Genomic DNA, 6,782 nt, shown 5'->3' on the forward strand with positions numbered 1-6,782 from the left:
GAGCCAATCGTCGGCTTGTCGTCCGGTCTAATGGATGTGCTTGAACGAGCTAGCTGTTAACTGTTAGTTTGTTACTAGTTGGCAACTTGATTAGTAGTTGAGCTTTGACATTCCGGGCGTGTGTTAGTTGAGCTTTGGCATTCTGCCCATCCATGACAGCAGTTCACCACTGATCCAAAGTGTACGTGCTCATCCATGAAAACATGTGTGCAGTCGATCGGCAGCTTCCCATTCACCCGCTTTACCTTGCCGCCGGGGGCTAAATACTACTACTACCACCACTACTACTAACCTAATTCGCTTCAATAATCACCCTCGAAGTACACGATACAATAGCGAAACATTCCCGGATTATTCACCGCCTTGTCGGCCAGTCTAATGTGCTGGAGCAGCGGCCGTTCCCGGATTATTCAACTAACATTGCGGCAGGAATGTCAACTGCTTGAGCTGTATCGCCATTGTTCTCCCCACGTTCGCTTCCCACTTGCCTCTTCCGGCAACTTTCCTCGCACGATTGTCATCCAGGGCTCAGGCTCTCCCCTTTGGAGCTAGCTATCTATACATAGCACGCAGAGCAGCGTGTACATTCTCATCAGTCATCACCAAGCTGATCACAACAAACACCATGAACATCACCAAGCTGACCACGATGGCCAAGCTCGCAGCCGTCCTGATTCTCATCGCGCTGCTGGGCTGCACGGCGCGTACCTGCCAAGCAGGGTACGGGTATCCCACCCGGCCAGCCCGGTCCCCTCCACACCGAGCACACCTAGTCCTCCGCCACCATACGCCCCTGCCACACCTAGTCCTCCGCCGCCCACCCCTGCCACGCCTAGTCCCCCACCGCTGTACACCCCGGCTACACCTAGTCCTCCGCCGCCCACCCCTGCCACGCCTAGTCCCCCACCGTCATACACCCCGACTACACCTAGTCCCCCACAACCCACCCCAGCTACGCCAAGTCCTCCACCGCCATACACCACGAGCACACCTAGCCCTCCATCGCCCACCCCTAGCCCACCCACCAAAAGACTCAGTGTTGGCTACTACAAGAAGGCATGCCCTCGCGCGGAAGACATCGTGAGGAAAGTGGTGAGTGATGCCAACCCTGGCATCAAGGCTGGACTCATTCGTCTCTTCTTTCATGATTGTTTCGTCATGGTAAGATCTGCATGAAAAAATACCAGCTGACCAAATGGAGCGTGGTTTGTAGGCCGAAAGACCAAGGTGGCCTTGGAATTCATGACCTGTAGGTCAAGAATGAGGCCTTACTTAGTAAATGGTTGTTCAAACTTCTTACTGAGGATGGTGTTTGGCAAACCATGCTGCGCAACAAGTATCTAGGCCAAAAGGCGGTGTCTCAGGCATTTTGGAAACCTGGCGACTCACACTTTTGGGCTCGCCTAATGGCGGCAAAGAAACAACTCTTTCGTTTTGGGTCTTTCGCGATAAAGGACGGGTCGGAGGTTCGTTTCTGGGAAGACATCTGGCTAGGCAATGCCAGTCTCCGAGAACAATATCCAGCCTTGTACAATATTGCTCGCGATAAGAACAATACTATTGCGCAGGTGTTCAGCTCATCCCCGTCGAATATTTCGTTCAGGCGGGATTTGGTTGGCGCCCGACTTATGTCATGGCATAATCTCTTATCCCGTCTGGATCTGATTAACCTGACGCAAGGTCGTGATGTGTTTCGCTGGAACCTTACTACATCGGGGTCTTTCACGATAGACTCTATGTATCGTGCGCTCACGCATTCTGAGGTACCAGAGAGCAATAACAAGAAAATCTGGAAGGCAAAGATTCCACTAAAAGTTAAAATATTCATGTGGTATTTCCGTAGAGGTGTTGTGCTAACCAAAGACAACCTTGCATGACGCAACTGGCCAGGAAGAAGTGTTGTTTTTGTACTCATAACGAGACAATCAAACACCTCTTTTTTCAATGCAAGTTTGCGCATTCTACGTGGTCAGTCATCTAAATAGCGTCAAATTTGTATCCGCCCACAAGTGTTGCCAATATTTTTGTCATTGGTTGGACGGTATTTCAAATAGGTTCAAAACGCTAATAAGGGTGGGAGCGTACGCCTTACTATGGTCGCTTTGGCTATGTAGAAACAATTTGGTTTTTAATGACGAAAATGCTTCTCCTCTGCAAGTTATTTTCCGTTGTACGCACTCGCTTCATATGTGGTCTATGCTCCAACGTGCGGAGTACCAACCGCTATTCAAGGCGGTGTGTACGCGATTGGAGCAGGTGGCTATGGAGTTTTTTTACCCAACATGGATGGCAGCATAATCTCCGCATCGGTCCACCAACCGTTTCGACGTAGGCATAGTGTCGGTCTATAGGACTCTACTGCTGCTGAATTGTCATTTTTTTTGTCAGATTTTTGATGTTTGGCTGTGTGCATCCTGGTTATGCAGATGCCGGGTGATACTCTAAATGCTTTGTATCGCTTGATGCTACATTTTGAGATAATAAAAGCGCCCTTTATCGAAAAAAAAGATCTGTATGACCTTCATCGTGTGCATCTTTTTCATAGTTGTGAAATGTACGTGTGCTGAAGTGTGTGGACGGGGTTCATAATGGTTTATATTGTAGGGTTGCGACGCCTCCGTGCTTCTCGATCAAACCGACCCCAACAGCCCAACAGAGAAGTTCGGCATCCCGAACTTGAGCCTGCGTGGCTTCGAGGTGATCGATGCTGCCAAGGCTAGAATCAACAGGGAGTGCGGGAGCGACATCGTCTCATGCGCTCATGTCGTGGCCTTCGCCGGGCGTGACGCCACCTACTTCCTTAGCAACAAGAAGGTCGACTTCAACATGCCAGCTGGCCGCTATGATGGACGTGTGTCTTTCATGAATGAGACACTCCCCAACCCACCCCCGCCTTCGCTACCGTGGACCAGCTCAAGGCTAACTTCGCCTCCAAGGGGCTGACAGCCGACGAGATGGTCACCCTCTCTGGTGCACATACCATCGGAATCTCCCATTGCTCGTCCTTCTCCTCATCGTTCTCCGACCGCCTCAACCCAAGCACCTCCGACATGGACCCCACGCTAATGAGCTCTCTCCGGGAGCAATGCAAGTCAGACACAGGAAATGACAACACGGTGGTGCAGGACATCAAGACCCCTAACAAGGTCGACAACAAGTACTACAAGAATGTCCTTAGCCATGAGGTGCTCTTCAATTCAAATGCTGCGCTGATGACAGCAGATGATACAAGTGCAGCGGTGTGTGCCAGTGCCGATGACAACGGTGTGTGGGAGGAGAAGTTCAAAGCAGCGATGGTAAGGATGGGTGCTATCGAGGTCAAGAATAGTGTAAATGGTGAGATCAGAAGGACATGTGGCGTCGTCAACTCAAACCAAACCAACCCGTTCACGTCATCACAAGTTTTTATCCGCTTGAGATTGAGAATAAGCTCATAACTTTTTTATGTGTCCATTGATGTTTATTTTCATTACCTCTTGTAATGTTGTAATTTGTTTTTCCCTCTTGTTGTATTTATTCTTTCGTTTTATTGCATTGTGGTATTTTGGTTTTCAACCTTTCTTCTTGTGGAAGTTGTTTGTACAAAATATGGAGATCTTACATATCTTTTACTATTGATAATGACATCATAATTATCTTGATGTGCTCAAATATGTATCGGTTGCATCCAAGGAGAATTATTGTGTGCTGAACTTAGTGAATTTAGTTATTTAGGGGCTTCTTAGCTTATCAAATGCAGAATTGGTAAAACGCAGGTGTCTGATCACATCTGATATTACTAAATACTCCCAGCATTTTAAAATTATTATTCTTTAGGATTTTGAAGGGGAGCGTACTGCACAACTAAAAATTTGCCATGAATGATCACACCAAGGAATGCTATGAAGATGTGGGTAATGATCATTCTCGCCAACTAGAACACAGTGGAGACGGTGGAGATTGTTAGTGAAGCGTGACCATTCCCGCGGCTAGGTTATACCTCCCTGTCGCGAGAATTTCTTTGGACGATCCGCCGATGTAGCATCGAAGTAGACGGTACCTCTGAGGTATCCATGCATCCTATACTAAAGGTATAGCAGCACTCAGTGAGCCAGCACAAAAGACTGCCAAGATAAGTAGAGAGTAAAAGATGCCCGTTGGCACATAATTAGGGAGGAGGGAGAACGGGGGCGCCTAGATGCTTGGTATGCCTTTGGCACATAATTGGCTGAGCATTCTGGAATTTGCAGCCACCTGCACTCTACACACTGCAGGGTGGAAGAAGGAGATGATACCATGAGTGAGATTGCTGCTATTGCCGACAACATGTAAGCCGTCCTCTCCCCAGCTTTTGGGGTCATATAGTCGGGTGACCAAGAACCTGGTGAGGCCTTTACGGGCAGGAATTAGTGTAAGTGAGGAAACGGCTGGCATACTATCGACAAGGGCAGTGTCACGGCATGAAGACCAAGGGTAGTGATGATGCAGCCTCTCTGTCCTTTCTACATGTCTATGCATGGGGTTGCGAGTGGTGGCCAGGCCTAATTCTGACCAAATTAACCTTACACAAGTAGAAGCAAAATACACCAAAACAGAATGCCCACAACACCCACACATCAGACATAAATATACAACATTTCTTTGCATCGAGTCTATATAGACATATTGACATTTGGACTATCAAATAGATTTGAGACTTTGCAATTTTTTGTTGGTAGCTTAACGAGCTGGTCACTTGGTAAATATATTTGTGAGTTCAACTAATGAAGAACATGAAATACAACAAAAAAGCCTTAGGCAAAGAATGTTCCAATGATCGACTCTTGGGCCAAGTCCTATAGAATTATCCTCAATAACCGCCCTTGCAATACATGATGCAACATCAAAGCATGGCGTACCCATTTCCCAGTCACGTGTGGTTTTTGTGCACCCACGGATTGTGCACCCGTGGTGCACCGACGATAAAAAACTTAGCAAAACATTTCAAAAGAATCAGAAACTTTGTGGATGTGATTATGACCAAATGTTATAGGCGCCTGGATGCTTGGTGTGCCTTTGGCACATAATCGGCTGAACATTCGGGAATTTGCAGCCACCTACACTCTACGCACTGCAGGGTGGAAGAAGGAGATGATACCATGAGTGACAGAGCTGCTATTGCTGACAACATGTAAGCCGTCCCCTCCCCAGCTTCTGGGGTCTTATAGTCGGGTGACCAAGAACCTGGTGAGGCCTTTACGGGCAAGAACTAGTGTAAGTGAGGAAACGGCTGGCATACTATCGACAAGGGCAGTGTCACGGCATGACGACCAAGGGTAGTGATGATGCAGCCTCTCTGTCCTTTCTACATGTCTATGCATGGGGTTGCGAGTGGTGGCCAGGCCTAATTCTGACCAAATTGCCCTTACATAAGTAGAAGTAAAATACACCAAAACAGAATGCCCACAACGCCCACACATCAGGCATAGATATACACCATTTCTTTTGCATCAAGTCTATATAGACATATTGACATATGGACTATCAGATAAATTTGAGACTTTGCAATTTTTTTTTTTTATTTTACCGAGCTGGTCACTTGGTAAATATATTTGTGAGTTCAACTAATGAAGAATAGGAAATACAACAAAAATGCCTTAGGCAAAGAATGTTCCAATGATCGATTATTGGGCTAAGTCCTATAAAATCATCCCCAATAACCGCCCTCGCAATACATGATGCAACATCAAAGCATGGCATACCCATTTCCCAGTCGAGTGTGGTTTTTGTGCACCCACGGACTTTGCACCCCCGGTGCACCCACGATAAAAAAACTTAGCAAAACATTTCAAAAGAATCTGAAACTTTGTGGATGTGATTATGACCAAATGTTATAGGTGCTTGCAAAATTTGGTGGTCAAATTACATCCGAGGAGCTCTGTACAAGAAAAAAAACAAAGTTTGTGCTGAAACATGTGAACAGTAAAAGTGGGTGCAGAGCATCATTTCTATTTCATTTTGTATGGAATAATTTGATGCTTTTTGGTGATCAAACTTTGCAAGCTCCTAAAACATTTGCTCATAATCACATCCACAAAGTTTCAGAATATTTTGATTTTTTTTTCTAATTTTTGGAATTTGTTGTTCACTACATGGGTGCACCGAAGTTGGGTGCGACCACTATTTTGCCTTCCCAGTTATACTGTGTTGTTGACATATGTACGCATGTGAATAATCGATGTGTGTATTAATGCAAATATCTTGTCGAAATCAATGTGGGACAAAATCATGTTTATATAAATTGGTAATAAATTGCGCCACCGTGGCAGCGATTTTGTGCTGCCGTGGCAACAATTTTTTTACCATTTTTCAAAACACTAGTAATGGTGTCCAGACAATGCGCAACGCCAAAGAATATTTATCTTATTACTGTCGTTACACTATGTCACGCCATAGCTATGGCTGATATTGCCTTCATGTAGTTAAAACCAATGTCATAGGTATCCAAAATAGTGCTGGCATAGGCTCCAACGCAACCACTATAATTTAACCCTGGTGCCATATTGGTGGCGTCGGGCTCCTACGCTAGCAAAGCAGTTTTTGGCACGCCATAGCTAGGCTTCTCTACACTAGTGCACTGATAAGAGTGATGGCCTTGAACGTATAATTTTTTAGGGTACGCCGGCCACTCGGAGTTGAGTGGGTTCTAGAACGTTGGCACTCTGGGTTCCCAAAATACCGAGTGCACCATCGATTACCCCCTTCAGAGACCCAAAAAAAATTTCCTTCTCATCAGAGACTTCTAGTGATTCACAATTCCATAA

The 6,782-nt window shown here is 46.2% G+C and overlaps 1 pseudogene; it reads left to right on the plus strand.

Moving 5' to 3' along the window:
- Positions 1-649: 649 nt before the first annotated feature.
- Positions 650-3,437, plus strand: LOC123139628 (peroxidase 2-like; annotated as a pseudogene).
- Positions 3,438-6,782: the final 3,345 nt, after the last annotated feature.

Source organism: Triticum aestivum, chromosome 6B (assembly GCF_018294505.1).
Source record: "Triticum aestivum cultivar Chinese Spring chromosome 6B, IWGSC CS RefSeq v2.1, whole genome shotgun sequence".
NCBI lineage: Eukaryota > Viridiplantae > Streptophyta > Magnoliopsida > Poales > Poaceae > Triticum > Triticum aestivum.